Source organism: Erythrolamprus reginae, chromosome 2 (genome assembly GCF_031021105.1).
Source record: "Erythrolamprus reginae isolate rEryReg1 chromosome 2, rEryReg1.hap1, whole genome shotgun sequence".
Taxonomy (NCBI): Eukaryota; Metazoa; Chordata; class Lepidosauria; order Squamata; family Dipsadidae; genus Erythrolamprus; species Erythrolamprus reginae.
The window spans coordinates 47,240,244-47,256,489 of record NC_091951.1 but is presented as its reverse complement, the minus strand read 5'-3'; the positions used below and the strand labels follow the sequence as shown (position 1 = coordinate 47,256,489).

Sequence of the window (16,246 nt, the reverse complement as noted above, 5' to 3'; positions counted from 1 at the left end):
CCTCAAAAAGTCATTACAGAGCACTTCACACCAAGACAACTAGGCACAAGAGCAATTTTCCCCGAATGCCATCCCTCTATTAAACAAATAATTTCCTCAACACTGTCAGACTTTTTACTAAATCTGCACTTCTATTTCTGCTACTTTTTCTCTATTCTATTATATTCTATAATCTATAAAATAAAATGCATGCACTTCAGCATAAAACCACTGGAGGGCCACAGGTGGATTCCAGAGGAGGATGAGAAGGAAGTGACATGTTTAGGCTTGCCTCTCTAGGACGTTGTAGTCCCTCTCTTTAACCCTTTGAGTTTTGCATGTGGTAAAACTGGAGGAAAGTCTTGAAGAGAAGAGGTCCAGCGGTGGTCCTGGGTGACTAGTGGATGTTTTCCGATTAAGAGGGAGGCAGGAGATTCTCACGCTGAAGAAGTAAGATATATTGATATATTGATTGATCGACTGATTGATTGACTGATTATTTGGATTTATGTGCCGGGCGGCTTGCAACATATATGCCCTCATCCAGGTTCAGTCTTGTGTCCCGAGAGTGGAAGAGCCCAGATCCCATGTGCCTCTATCCGCCATTCTATGCTCATAACAGGCGGTGTGGGAGGGAAAGCAGACTGCCAGACAAGCTGTTTGGTCTCCAGTTGTGTTGTCCCCAGAAAGTAATCCATATCCCCAGGAAGAAGGAGAGTATTTCGGGGAGGCAATCATGCCCCGTTTCCTGGGAAAAGCTCGGTTGGGGGAGAGGGTGAACTTGCATCACAAGCAGGGAAGAAGAAACGTTTTACAAAGGAGATGCAGAAGATTGTGCCTGCATTCTTACTATGTGCTGGATGGTATTAAAATAGGGCCTGGGTCTTATGCAGTTCAATTTGTCTTAGGAGGTGTAGGAAGGTAGCATGCTCTCTCCTAGAAAAAATGAAATATCCTAGGACATTTTTAAACGGCAGATTATATTGAATATAATCTGCTTTTTTTAAATAAACATGCTTTTAGGCAAGGAAAAAGACCCACTCTTAGTAGCCCCCACCTTTGTCAATGTGCCCATCAAGGAAGCTCACCTTTGTTAATAGATGGACTAATCTATTCTACATAACAAACCAACTCCTGACAGAGCCATATTAGCAATTGCCCAAAGAGCTTTCATTCTACTATCACCCAGCAAAGGGCCAGCCAAACCCAAAATCAAAAAAACAGCCTACAATGTTGCCCTTGTATGGCACCATGGGAATCCGACAGCCAATCAGTGCATTTCTTGCACAGAAGCAGCAGGGCCCCATATAACAAAACAAAGAACTTCCCAGCATCTCCCCCCCCCCCATTAAATCTGGAAACACGTGATCCCCCTTTTCTGGGCAGGAGCTCATGCCATGTGCTCCTGTCCACCATTAAACCTCCTTTCCAAGCAACCTCCATGAATCCAGTGTCTTTTCCCCCACTGGAACTGAACCCAGAAGAAGAAGATTAAGGAGAGAAGCAACTTAGAACTAAGGAGAAAATTCCTGGCAGTTAGAACAATCAGTCAGTGGAATAGCTTGCCTACAGAGGTTGTGAATTTATTTATTTTATTTTATTTTATTTTTTTACTTATCTGTCAAACAATTATAGGGTGATAATTTGTACATATTAAACATTAGATAAGTAATGATAAAAAGTAACAAAAGAAGACTATAGGACAGGGACGGTGGGCACAATGGTGCACTTACGCACTCCCCTTACAGACCTGTTAGAAAGGAGGAGAGGTCAATTGTAGATAGTCTAAGGTTAAAGTTTTTGGGGTTAAGAGTAGAAACCACAGAATGCTCCAACACTGGAAGTTTTTAAGAAGAGATTGGTTAACCTTTTATCTTAAATGGTGGAGGGTCTCTTACCCAAAGAGGGGATTGGACTGGAAGACCTCCAAGATCCCTTCCACCTCTGTTGTTGTTGTTGTTGTTGTTATTTGTTATTATTTCCAACAGTGAGTAAAGGAACCAGGATCCCTGCAAGGGATCTTCCGCTCTCTCCCCATCAATAAGGGAGCAGGTCACACTAAACATGGCGGCCGGGTGTGAATCTGCAGACACAATAAGAGCCAAAAAATACAGACGTTTTGTCGCCCTTATCACCACTAGATAAATCCTAATGTAGGCTCTTAGTAGTGTTCAGTCGGACTCGGATTTACTGGCCCTCAAGCGTCACTCTAGACGTCAAATCAAAGGAAAAGGGGGGGACATGATCGAAACATTTAAATATGTTAAAGGGTGAAATAAGGTTCAGGAGGGAAGTGTTTTTAATAGGAAAGTGAACACAAGAACAAGGGGGCACAATCAGGCTTGTTGGGGGAAAGATGAGAAGCAACATGAGAAAATATTATTTTACTAAAAGAGTAGTAGATGCTTGGGATAAACTTCCAGCAGACATGGTTGGTAAATCCACAGTAACTGAATTTAAACATGCCTGGTATAAACATATATCTATCCTAAGATAAAATACAGGAAATACTATAAGGGCAGACTAGATGGACGATGAGGTCTTTTTCTGCAGTCAGTCTTCTATGTTTCTATGTTTCAAATTAATTGTTCTATCAGAATTAATTGGTCTGTCAGGAAATTTATCCCTAGTTCTAAGTTCTACGTCCTAGTTCTCTTATTGATTAGTTTCCACCCATTGCTTCTTCTCCTGCCCAATGGTGCTATGGGGAATAGCTAGATTCACTCTTCTTTGTGGCAACCCTGGAGATATTGGAACAGTGCTATCCTGTCACCCCTAGTCCTTCTTTTCATCAAACTAGACATACCCAGTTTGCAACCGTTCTTCATATGCTTTATCCTCCAGTTTATTTATCTTTGTTGCTCATTGGTTTTTAAAAGGCAAGCCTTTCTTTGAGGGAGAAGGAAATAGAAAACAAAAGTGTTCAGAAATGAATTTATTCACTGCATTTCATTCCAAACTTTGATGGGGGTCAATCCCATAGTTTGCAACAAACACAAAATTGCACATAGAAACTAACTGCTCAGTGTCACCAGCTGAGAAATTATTATTGAATTAATTATTATTGAATGGTTAAATGCACCATTTTCTAATTCTTTATTTGGTTTTCAGTCTCAGATACGGAAACTGGAAGCGACTTCTGCAGTGTTTCATAGAGACAAAGTTCTCTTCAACAAAGAGGGCTGAATGGTTTGTTCTCAGGCTAGATGAAAGCTCCAATGAATGAAGAAAGCATTTGAAGATCCTCAAGATTCATTCAACCTATTTGGAATTGTGTAACAGGACAGAGAAAGGATGGCAAGCCATTTAGCAAATGAGAGAACTGGAAAAAGCCCTTCTGGTTCTAAGTCTGAGAGCCGTGGGGAGATCTGGGGAAGATCTGGGCAGAAGATCTCAGAGGAAGAAACCATCGTTTCACAAGTTCATGGCTGGAACTTCAGGAGCTTCCAATATCAGGAGGATGAGGGTCCCCGAGGACTTTGCAGCCGACTCTATTCCTTTTCCACTGGATGGTTGAGACAAGACAAGCACACAAAAGCGCAGATGCTAGACCTGGTTATTCTGGAGAAGTTCCTGGCGCTTCTGCCCCTGCAGATGCAGAACTGGGTGCGGGAGTGTGGAGCAGAGACCAGCGCCCAGGCGGTGGCCCTGGTGGAAGGCTTCCTCATGAGCCAGAAGGAAGAGAAGGAGGAGCAGCTTGAGTTGCAGGTGAGATAATTTCATCTCTGGAGCCTAGAAGGAGTTTAAATATTAATAAACAACGTGTTTGAATTCTATGCTCTTTATTACTAGTTCTCTAGAATTCATAGGATTTCACTAATTCTTGAAGGATGTTGTTCCATTGTCCATTGCTTGAAGAAAGATTTGGGACAGCCTTTTCTTTCTTCTTTTCCAACCTTTTTTTAAAAAATAAATTTTATTTATATACATATACATATACAGTGAACCCTCGATTATCGCGAGGGTTCCGTTCCAGGACCCCACGCGATGATTGATTTTTAGCGAAGTAGCGGTGCGGAGGTGAAAACACCATCTGCGCGCGCGCAGATGGTGTTTTTGCTTCCACTGCCGCCCGCCCTTTGCCCGCCCACCCCGTTGCTCGCGCCTGGGGTGCGCGCGCGCTTGGGGACACCCCAGCTCCGCTTCCCAGCTGGGAGGCGGAGGTGGGGTGTCCCCAGGCGCGCGCGCTTTCCCCAGCAACGCGCGCGCGCGTGGGGACACCCTAGCTCCGCTTCCCAGCTGGGAGGCGGAGCTGGGGTGTCCCCAAGCGCGCGCGCTTTCCCCAGCAACGCGCGCGCGGTGGGGACACCCTAGCTCCGCTTCCCAGCTGGGAGGCGGAGGTGGGGTGTCCCCAAGCGCGCGCGCTTTCCCCAGCAACGCGCGCGCGGTGGGGACACCCTAGCTCCGCTTCCCAGCTGGGAGGCGGAGGTGGGGTGTCCCCAGGCGCGCACGCTTTCCCCAGCAACGCGCGCGCGCGTGGGGACACCCTAGCTCCGCTTCCCAGCTGGGAGGCGGAGGTGGGGTGTCCCCAGGCTCGCGCGCGCCGCCCGCCCGCCCACGCTGTTGCCGGCTCCGCTTCCCAGCTGGGAAGCGGAGCTGGGGTTTCCGCGCGCGTGCCGCCCGCCAGCCCATGCCGTTGCTCGCGCCGCCACTGGGGTCTTACCGGGGCAAGAGGGGGAAGACCCAGGGAAGCCTCTGCCCGGCGGGGAAGCTCCACCATCTACGCATGCGTGGAAGGGCACGCATGCGCAGATGGTGGAGTTTACTTCCGGGTTGAAAACTAGTGATATAGCCCTTTCGCGATGCTCGAGGACGCGAAACTCGAGGGATCACTGTACATACATATATATATATATATGTTTAAGCTGAATTTGAAAATTAAGGGAGACTAGGATAGATCTATTTCGGCCTTATTTTGGACTCATCAGCTAGCCATACCCACTGGGACTTGAACCTGCAACCTTTGCCTTGTAAGGCAGAGAATTATTCTCTAGGCTACAGTATCCAATCCCTTCAGCTCTGTACCAGGGAAGGGTTACATTTTGTGTCGAATCACCCTGGTATATTGAAGGAACATCACAGCTCCTTTTTTGCCTCTCGGCCCAACCCAGGGCCATTTCCAAGGCAGTTAATTTTATTGATAGCCGACAATTCTATCTGTATGTGTCACATGTTTAATCTGAATTTGAAAATTAGGGGAGACTAGGATAGATCTATTTTGGCCTTATTTTGGCCTCATCAGCTAGCCATACCCACTGGGACTTGAACCTGCAACCTTTGCCTTGTAAGGCAGAGAATTATCCTCTAGGCTACAGTATCCAATCCCTTCAGCTCTGTACCAGGGAAGGGTTACATTTTGTGTCGAATCACCCTGGTATATTGATATATATATACATATATACATATATATATATACATATACATATATACATATATATATATATACATATATATATACACACACACACACACAATACATAAATCAATACCACTACATTTAAAACAAAAACAACAGAGAGGAAAAAGACATATTTATTTATTTATTTATTTATTTTGTCCAATACACAATACATATTGAAGAGGATAGACATGAAGTATTATATATAAAGAAAAGATATAAAAGTAGAGGAGAAGATATATGAAAGGAAGAAAAGGTATATGATATATGAGATAAGGAGAGACATTTGGACAGGGGATGAAAGGCAGGCTAGTGCACTTATGTACGCCCCTTACTGACCTCTTAGGAACCTGGAGAGGTCAATCGTGGATAGTCTAAGGGAGAAATGTTGGGGGTTAGGGGTTGACACTACTGAGTCCGGTAATGAGTTCCACGCTTCGACAACTCGATTGCTAAAGTCATATTTTTTACAGTCAAGCTTGGAGTGATTAATATTAAGTTTGAATTTGTTGCGTGCTCTTGTGTTGTTGCGGTTGAAGCTGAAGTAGTCATTGACAGGCAGGACGTTGCAGCATATGATTTTGTGGGCAATACTTAGATCGTGTTTTAGGTGTCGTAGTTCTAAGCTTTCTAGACCTAGGATTGATAGTCTGCTTTCGTAGGGCATTTTGTTTCGAGTGGAGGAGTGAGGGGCTCTTCTGGTGAAGTATCTTTGGACATTTTCTAGGGTGTTGATGTGCTTTTGACCACAGCTTGGGGAGTGTGCTGGTCCTGAAGGATTTTTGAAAGATAATGCTTAGAGGTTTGGCTATGGCAGAAGAAAGCTTTTTTAGGAAGTATGCACAGAGACCGTCTGGTCCAACTGATAGTGTTGCCCCCAGGGAAGATTTGAGGTCACGGATTGCTTTTTCAACACGGTCTATAGTGAAGTTGATTTGGGTTAGGTTGATGAGAGAATTTGAAGTGCAATTTGCAAAGATGGGGGATGAGCCATTACTGTTAACAAAGACAGAGCCAAAGAAAGAGTTGAAGAGGTTAGCTTTGGATAGATCATCGTGGTATTCTTTGTTGTTGGGTCCTACGAGATATATAACAAAGAAAAACAAACAAACAGTGTTTGGACGTATTTGCAGCATATCATATAGAAAAAACGGTTCCAACTATGGTAACATTCTATTATAGCTCTATTAAATTATTTGCATGTGCCAGTTTTGAAAAAGAATACACATCTTAAATTATAAAAAACATTCCATAACTTAATATTAACAATAGATTTTAATACCAGGCAATAGTTTTGTCAAATAAATGTTTTTCTGATCTTATTTTAACTACAGTTTTTTTCCTTTTTTCTCTAACCACAAACAGAACCTCTACCAACACTTATAAAAGTCTGATTCTTCCTTATTTTTGATTTCTAACGTTAATTTATCCATTTCTGCGCAGAGTATGACTTTTTCTGTGATCTCTTCCTCCTGAGGGATTTCTTGTCAATTCTAGCTAATTGTACAGGTGTTATATAGAATAGAATAGAATAGAATAGAATTTTTATTGGCCAAGTGTGATTGGACACACAAGGAATTTGTCTTGGTGCATATGCTCTCAACGTACATAAAATAAAATATACATTTGTCAAGAATCATGTGGTACAACACTTAATGATTGTCATAGGGGTCAAATAAGCAATGAAGAAGCAATATTAATAAAAATCTTAGGATATACGCAACAAGTTACAGTCATATGCCATCTGTAGTACAATTTGAACCAATTCTCTTTGTAAGATGTGGCTAAAGTCATTTTTAAGTTTTCCCATGCTTGTTGCCAGATTTCAAATTCTATATTGTAAACAAAATTTTGTTACCATTTCCTCATATTTAACTTTATTTTTCCCTTTTCCTCAATCTGAGAAAGTAAATAGCGATATATTTTCTGAATTGTTTGTCCAATATCTTTTCTTTCTGGATTCCTAAATCTCTCATATCCTTTTCATATTTAGATTTAATCTGTAAGTATTCCCACCATTCTAACTTAATTTCTTCCTTATCTAATTCTGCTCTTGTCTTAATACAGTGGTACCTCAAGGTACGAACCCCTCGTCTTACGAACAACCCGAGATACAAACCCGGGGTTCAGAAAATTTTTGCCTCTTTTTACGAACTTTTTTCATCTTACGAACACCAAACCCGAACTTCCGGGTTCGGTGTTCGGGAGGCTGCTGGGAAGCCCCGCAGCCCGGCTGTCACCTTTTAAAACAGCCGGGGGGCTTCCCAGCAGCCTCCCGAAGCCGAAGCCGGAAGTTCGGGTTTGGCGTTCGGCTTCGGGAGGCTTCTGGGAATCCCCCCGGCTGTTTTAAAGGTGACAGCCAGGCGGCGGGGCTTCTCGGCGGCGGCGGCAGGTTCGTAAGACGGAAAACGTTCGGGTTCGGGAGGCCGCTTTGGGTTTTTGGCTGGGAGGGAGGGCAGGAGGTCCGGCGCTGGGGGAGGGAGTCAGGAAGGTCCTCCTGCTCCCCCCTCCCAGCGAAAAACACAAAGACGGTCTGCCGCCGCATGACAGGCAGGGCGGAGCAGCGTGGAGCAAAGGGAGTCTAAAACCGCCGCTGGCTTCAGCTTCCCATTGCTCTGCGGGCGACGGCAGACCCCTTTGTATTTTTGGCTGGGGGGGGAAGCAGGAAGCGCAGGATTGGGCCGGCAGCGGGCGCGGGGAGAGGCAGCAGGTCTGCATCCTGGGCGGGCGGCGGGCGAGGAGGCGCGACCGAGCGGGCCCGGCTCAGGCTCCGGCTAGGACGGGGCGGGCAGCGGCTGGGCGCGGCGGCAAGGGTGCGTCCGACTCGAGGCTGGCGGCGCCCGACGTAGCGGGGAACATCGGCGCAGGAGGCAGGAGAGGACCGGGTGAAGTGAGCAGCAGCGCTGCCGCTGTCGCCGCCACACCCGGCTTGGCTTCCCTGGCCGCCACAGGCAACGTGCGGTGCAATCTTCCGGGCCGGCGAGGCTCAGTGACTGGAGCCGCTGAGCCTCGCCGGCCCTGAAGATCACAGCGCGTGGTGCCTGCGGCAGCCAGGGAAGCCAAGCCGGGCATGGCGGCGATGGCGACGGCGCTGCTGCTCACTTCACCCGGTCCTCTCCTGCCTCCTGCGCCGATGTTCCCCGCTGCGTCAGGGGCCGTCAGCCCCGAGTCGGACGCACCATCGCCGCCACGCCCAGCTGCTGCCTGCCCCGTCCTCGCTGGAGGTCTAGCCGGAGCCTGAGCCGGGCCCGCCCCGCCCGGCCGTGCCTCCTCACCCGCCGCCCACCCGCCCACCCAGGATGCAGACCTGCTGCCTCGCCCTGTGCCTGCTGCCTGGGCTGGCAACGTCTCCGACTGCTTAGCTTCTCCTGTCCAGCCCGAAGCCGAAAGAAAAACATGGAGGCTGGTGAACAAAGGGCAAAACTTTCGGCTTCTGGATGGATGGGAGGAGCTAAGCGCCTGTCGGAGAGCTTCTTGGGCATGAAAGCTGGCGAATGCAACAAGAACGAAAGCCAGGAAGCTCTCTGAGCTCGGAAAGGAGCCCTCAGTCAGTCGGCTGCAGGCGGGAGGAAGGCGAATCCCCCGTTGGCTCCGTTACATCTTCCGCTGCCAGCCAGGCCATGCTGGCGGCAGCGCAACAAAGAGAGGCATTCGCTTTCCTCCCGCCCGCAGCCGACTGACCGTGGGCTCCTTCCCGAGCTCAGAGAGCTTCCTGGCTTTCGTTCTTGTTGCATTCACGAGGTTTCATGCCCAGGAAGCTCTCCGAGCTCGGGAAGGAGCCCACGGTCAGTCGGCTGCGGGCGGGAGGAAGGCGAATGCCTCTCTTTGTTGCGCTGCCGCCAGCATGGCCTGGCTGGCAGCGGAAGATGTAACGGAGCCCACGGGGGATTCGTCTTCCTCCCGCCCGCAGCCGACTGACCGTGGGCTCCTTTCTGAGCTCGGAGAGCTTCCTGGGCATGAAAGCTCGCGAATGTAACAGGAACGAAAGCCAGGAAGCTCTTCGAGCTCGGGAAGGAGCCCACGGTCAGTGGGCTGCGGGCGGGAGGAAAGCGAATCCCCCGTGGACTCCATTACATCTTCCGCTGCCAGCCAGGCCATGCTGGCGGCAGCGCAACAAAGAGATCCGAACGGGGGAGGGGTAACAATTCTGGGGAGAGGAAGCCGTGGTTAGGGGAAGCCTTTTGGGGGAGGGCCCCGAGGAGGGGGGAGCGGGGCTTGCGATGGAGGGTGGAGGAAGCGGCCATGGGAGGGCAAGCTGCCTCAGGGAGGAGGAGGATCTGGCGGGACCAGGTGTGGGCTGGAATTTCTCCGCTGGGAAGAAGCGGCGATGGATCCTCCGTCTACCTCTGTCGCCTGCTCCCGAAGGGGCAGGACTTCCCGGGCGGAAGGCATGCTCGGCTCTGCCGCTCCAGCCCCTTTCGGTCGAGCCTCCCTGGCCAAGCGGGGAACATCGGCGCGGGAGGCAGAAGAGGACCGGGCCACCGGAGAAGCAGCGCCGCCATGCCCAGCTCGGCTTCCCTGGCTGCTTCCCCTAACCACGGCTTCCCCTCCCCAGAACCATTACCCTTCCCCCGTTCGGATCTCCCCCCCCCTCCCCGCCCGGGGGGCTGGGCTGGGAGGGGCGGGAAAAAGAGAAAGAAGGCGGTGCCCCCCGCCCGGCCACGACGGTCCCTTTCTTACCGCTCATGTTGGCTGACGGGGAAGGCTAACCTAAGTGGTGCCGGAGGGGTGGGCGGGGCGGGGGCAGCGAAGTCGGTGACGAGGCAGCCTAATCCCACCGGTGACTGCCAAAGGGTTGGCAAAGGGAGGGTGCTGCGCCGACCCGGCCCAAGCCTATGGACACGCCTCCCGCCGCTCTGCCCAATCGCAAAGCCGAAGGAAGCACGGGAGGCGGTGAATGTCGTGTCCTCCGACCATTCAAGCGAAGCAAGGCGGGGCTTGGCGGGGAATGTTGGGGGGGGGAGTGAAGAAAATGGAAACAGATTACGAAAAGCTCGGTGGTGGTGATGGCACTCCTTCCAGGAAAACGCCTCCGAGCGAGGCTCCGCCTGGCCGGGTAGACTCGACCGAAAGGAAGGTCCTACTTTCCCCCCCACCAGCCAAAAACCCAAAGCCTGTCTGTTGCCGCACGGTTTAGCCAGGACAGGAGCGGCGAAGTGCTTGGTTTCAGCTTCGCATTCCTCCACGTCACTTTGCCGCTCCTGTCCTGGCTAAACCGTGCAGCAACAGACAGACTTTGGGTTTTTGGCTGGGGGTGGGAGGGAGTTAGGAAGGTCCTACTTCCCCCCCCAGCCAAAAACCCATTCTGGGCGGGCGGGCAGCAAGGAAGCCGGCGGCTGTGGCAGCTGCTGCAGGAGGCTTCCCCCCCCTCGTCCGCCGCCCGCCCACCCAGAATGCTGACGTGATGCCTCGCGGGGAAGACGGGCAAGAGCGATCTTCTGCCAGCCATGGGCGAGCGGCGGGGAGTCGCCCATGGCCGGCAGAAGATCGCTCTTGCCCGGCTTCACCGCGAGGCATCAGGTCAGCATTCTGGGCGGGCGGGCGGCGGGGAAGCCGGCGGCTGTGGTAGCTGCTGCAAGAGGCTTCCCCGCCTCCTCAAAGCAGCCTCACAAACCCGAACTTTCGCTGAGAAGCCCCAGCGCCCGGCTGTCACCTTTTAAAACAGCCGGGGGGCTTCTCAGCAGCCTCCCAACGCCGAACCCGGAAGTTTGGGTTTGGCGTTCGGGTTCAGGAGGCTGCTGGGAAGCCCCCCCGGCTGTTTTAAAAGGTGACAGCCGGGCGGCAGCGGTTTTTTGCGGGGGGGGGGTTGTTGTTGCACGGATTAATTGACTTTACATTGTTTCCTATGGGAAACAATGTTTCGTCTTACGAACCTTTCGTCTTACGAACCTCCACCTGGAACCAATTAGGTTCGTAAGACGAGGTATGACTGTATTCCCATCCTCTCTATATGTTTATATGTAATTATTTTACCTAATTTTGTAAAGTTCGGGTGGGTATAAGCTTTCAAGGGTGAGAAGCAGTTCAGGACACCTCTATATTCTTGATTTTTAATTTTTTGCCTTAATAACTTGATTTTTAATTTTTTGCCTTAATAACTTAATAATGAATTTGTAATATAATGGTTTGTGAAATATTTGCTCGTTTTGCATTTATCTTGCTATAAAAATGCATGCCAGCCAGAGTGGAGATCATGGCCCTCTAAAGTTAGTAGTCTAGTGCAGTGATTTTCAACCTTTTTTGAGCCACGGCATATTTTTTACATTTACAAAATCCTTGGGCACACCACCAACCAAAATGACACAAATCTAATAAATAAATAAATAAATAAATAAATACATACATACATACATACATACATACATACATACATACATACATACATACATACATACATAAAACCCTCATATATACGATCCCATGTAACATCCCCTTATAAATGCAGTCAATCATCAATCATCCCTCCTCAAATTTATACCACTGTCTCATTTCTGGGTACTTCTCCTGTCTTTCCCCCTTTTCTCTCTCATGTTTCTCATTTCTCTCTCTTCCTCCCTTTTTCCCTCATTCCTTCTCCCTCTCATTTCTCCTCTTTTTCCATCCCTGTCTCTCTCTCTCCCTCCCTTATGTGTGTGTGTGTATACACACTCGAATCATTTCCAAAACCAGTTGCGGGCTGGGTTTTTTTTCTCTTATTCTTTTCAAAAACAGGTGTGGGCTGGGGGGGGTTTCTTATTATTTGGGTGCTTTTTACCATATGCTTCAAGAATCACCTCTCTCTCTCTCTCTTTTGTTTCTCTCTCCTCTCATTCTCTGCCTCAGTCATTTTATCATTTCTCCTTTTTTCTCCCCTTTTTGTTCTCATTTCTCTCTCTCCTTTCCTCTCCCTATCTGTCTCTCTTGCTTTCTCTCTCTCTTGCTATCTCTCTTTTTCTCTCTTGCTTTCCTTCTCTCTCTCTCTCTCTCTCTCGTTCTCTCTCTTATTTTCTTTCTCTCTCTCTCTTGTTCTTTCTCTTTTGCTCTCTCTCGTTCTCTCTTATTTTCTTTCTCTCTCTCTTGTTCTCTCTTATTTTCTTTCTCTCTCTTGTTCTTTCTCTCTCTCTCTTGTTCTTTCTCTCTCTCTCATGCTTTCTCTCTGTTGCTCTCTCTCTCTCTGTTGCTCTCTCTCTCTCGTTTTCTCTCTTATTTTCTTTCTCTCTCTCTGTTGCTCTCTCTCTTGTTCTCTCTCTTATTTTCTTTCTCTCTCTCTTGTTCTTTCTCTCTCACTCATGCTTTCTCTCTCTTGTTCCCTCTCTCTCTCTCTCTGTTGCTCTCTCTTGTTCTGTCTTGTTCTCTCTCTCTCTCTCTGTTGCTCTCTCGTTCTCTCTTATTTTCTTTCTCTCTCTCTCTCTTGTTCTCTCTCTCTTGTTCTCTCTCTTATTTTCTTTCTCTCTCTCTTGTTCTTTCTCTCTCTCTCTCATGCTTTCTCTCTGTTTCTCTCTCTCTCTCTGTTGCTCTCTCTCTCTCGTTCTCTCTCTTATTTTCTTTCTCTCTCTCTGTTGCTCTCTCGTTCTCTCTTATTTTCTTTCTCTCTCTGTCTCTTGTTCTCTCTCTCTTTTTCTCTCTCATTTTCTTTCTCTCTCTCTTGTTCCTTCTCTCTCTCTCATGCTTTCTCTCTCTTGTTCTCTCTCTCTCTCTCTCTGTTGCTCTCTCTCTCGTTCTCTCTCTTCCTTTCTTCTCTGTGGAGGCCGGCGAAGGTTTTCCTTAGTTTGAATGTTCTGAACAAGCTGGCAGGGGCATGGGAAGCAGCCCCTTTACTGGCAGCCCGGGATGGGACTGTGAGAGGGGTGGGCGTTCCCACAGCGCTCGGAGCGGCTAGCGGTCGGATCGCCAGCGCCGCTACAGCCACCGCTGTGAGAGGAGCCGCGCCCCAAGAAAGCTGGAGAGAAGGACGGATCGGGCGGGCAGGGACAGCCACAAGTGGAAGCCTCAGCCCTGGAGCTCCCACTTGAAGAAGCAGCCCCTCCCCCCGACTATTGCCCGCCGCCCCTGCCGCCGCTATTAGCGAGGAGAAGCCATGCGCGCGAGGGGGCCGACTTTCAAAACAATCTTTGCTGGCCTCCCATGGGAGGGTGCCAATAGCAGCGGCGGGCAATAGCCGGGGGGCGGCTTCTGCAAGTGGGAGCTCCAGGGCTGAAGCCTCAGCTCTGGAGCTCCCACTTGCAGGAGCCGCTTCGCGGCACACCTGGGCACACCGGTTGAAAAACACTGGTCTAGTGTTATCTAATTTGATCCAATCTTTGATCCACATTAAAATATATGCATTATAGTATTGTTTCCAGGCTGGTAAACTAAGGCCTCCCTCCTCTTTTGGCATATGTAAGTATTTAAGGCAAATTCTTGGTTTTTTATGTTGCCAAATAAATTTGCCGACAAGTTTAAATTGGTAAAGTAATCGTGTTTAAGCTTTATAGGGATGGTCTTCTTTTCCAATCTAACTGATGGACATTGGGTGCTTTCAGTTGGTGTTGAAAGAACAGAACAAGAATCCTTGTCATTGTTTGTGTGGTCCTTTCATTCTTCTTCTTTTCTCTGGCTTATATTTCAAGTCCTTCAATGTGGAGAACAGAGATCCTGACGGAAAGAGGCATCTATCCAATACCCCTCGGGAACTGTTTTTCTTCAGGACTATTCAGCATGACTTCAGCATGATAGATGGGACAAATCAAGAAATATACACAGGTAATACAAGACTCTCCCATTCCCCATAGAGATCTCAACTGGCTCATGTTCTCCATGTCTTTGCTATTAGAGCGCCCCTCCTCCTATTTTGTTAATTTTCAATTTTAAAATTATGTGTCCCTCACAGGCGAGAATAGAGGGAAGCTGACTCTTCCTTATGGTGAAGATGAAACCATGATTGAACTTCCAACTCAAGTAAGAAAAGGAATGTTATTTATTAGATTTGTATTCTCCCTTTTCTTCAAAAATCCAACCTAGTGTCCTTCCATTTTTTTTCTTCCTGTTTGGAATGCCTAACTTTCATGACCCCAAACAGCAAAACTTCAAAGGAGGTTGTTTATTAGGATTTTTCTTTTAAAAAACCAATACTTTTGAAATGTATTCTTTATGCTAATTACACTCCACACATTTTAATTTTTTATAAAACCCTTCACAATGCCCATTTTTTGTCATTCTTTGACTCAATTTGTGCAAAGATGCAAAAAACCCACGTAGTATTTATTCTGGTACATTATTATTTTAAAATGTTTTGTTGCAAGGTTAATATTGACCGGGATATTCTGGCCCTCTGCCACCCCAGAGATAGATACCCCCATCCTTCCTGTCTCTCCAGGTGGACTATTCTCATTCATACCATTTCCATTTGCCTCATACATAACATCCCACCTACCCCAATCATTCATTCCATACACACCTTCCCAGTTATCCCAAAAATCCATCATTTAAAAACCCTCCGCAATAGGTTAACTAAAATATTAATTACTAAAATCTTAATAAATACAGTTCCATTAATAATTAATACTAAATTACCAATTACTCTTAATACTAAAATACCAATTTAGCTATATTACTTTCTAAATTTAAGTAGAATAATATATGAATTATTAAACATTATTAAAATATTCATGAATTCATATATGCTCCTAAACTCATTCCAATTATTCATCAAATTAAGAAACCCCCAATAATTTAATTAAAAATATAAGTTAATTCTTGTCCTCTGTCCTGGTGCTTCTTGACCTCTCAGTGGCTTTCGATACCATCGACCATGGTATATTTCTGTGCCGGCTGGATGGGTTGGGAGTGGGAGGCGCTGTTCTTCAGTGGTTCTCCTCCTACCTCTCCGGTCAGTCGCAGTCGGTGTTAGTGGGGGGGGTCAGAGGTCGACCTCTAGGTCTCTCCCTTGTGGGATCGGTCCTAATGCAATCAATGTGGCATGATACACGCATCTTGCTACCTTAAGTGCCACTTTGTAAGTCTTTATATGAGGTATTAAAAGTGTTCGATCAGATTCAGATTTACTCTTCCTCCATCTCTTCTCCAGTCGCCGCAGAAGGATACCATGGTTGATGGTATCAAAGGCCACTGAAAGGTCGAGCAGCACCAGGCCAGCCAGAGATCATCCATCAGCGATCCAGAAGGAAATGGATCTTTAACTAAATGGCACCAAACATCCTGATAAAGGCTGCCTAAAATATTTTTTCAGTCAAATCCTTCTTGTTTTGTCCATTTTCTCATCTCAATCCAGGAATCCTACTAAGCATAGACCTAAATGCATAATTTTGCTTTGGGGATTTCTAAACAAAAGGGCAGATCCCAGGCCTATTCTGTACTATTTTTTTCCCAGGAGCGTCTTGTGTGTTTTGAGGATGTGGCTGTTTATTTCTCTGAGGACGAGTGGTCTCAGCTGGATCCTGACCAAAAAGATCTGCATTGGGAAGTCATGCTGGAGAATTACAGAAACACGGCTTCTTTAGGTAAGATTTTCTATTCTCCAGGAAGAGCTCAGGAAGACATGATGTGGTTAGATGCCATTGACTGTTTCTTATTTAAGTATCTCCAAATAGAGGTCATCTCTTTATTTATTTATTTATTTTATTTGTTAAATTTGTATGCCGCTCCTCTTCGCAGACTCGGGGCGGCTCACAACAGTAACAGAAAAAAATATATAATACAAATTCAATAATTAGAAAGCTAAAAACCCATAGTTTTTTTAAAAAAACAACATACACACAACATACCATACATAAACAGTATAGGCCTGGGGAAGATATTTCAGTTCCCCAATGCCTGATGGCAGAGGTGGGTTTTAAGGAGTTTGCGGATGGCAAGGAGGGTGGGGGCAGTTCTAATTTCAGGGGGGAGTTG

At 47.4% G+C, this 16,246-nt stretch overlaps 1 pseudogene; it reads left to right on the top strand.

Moving 5' to 3' along the window:
* Positions 1-308: 308 nt before the first annotated feature.
* Positions 309-16,246, top strand: part of LOC139159397 (zinc finger protein 729-like) — a 47,779-nt pseudogene continuing 31,841 nt past the window's right edge.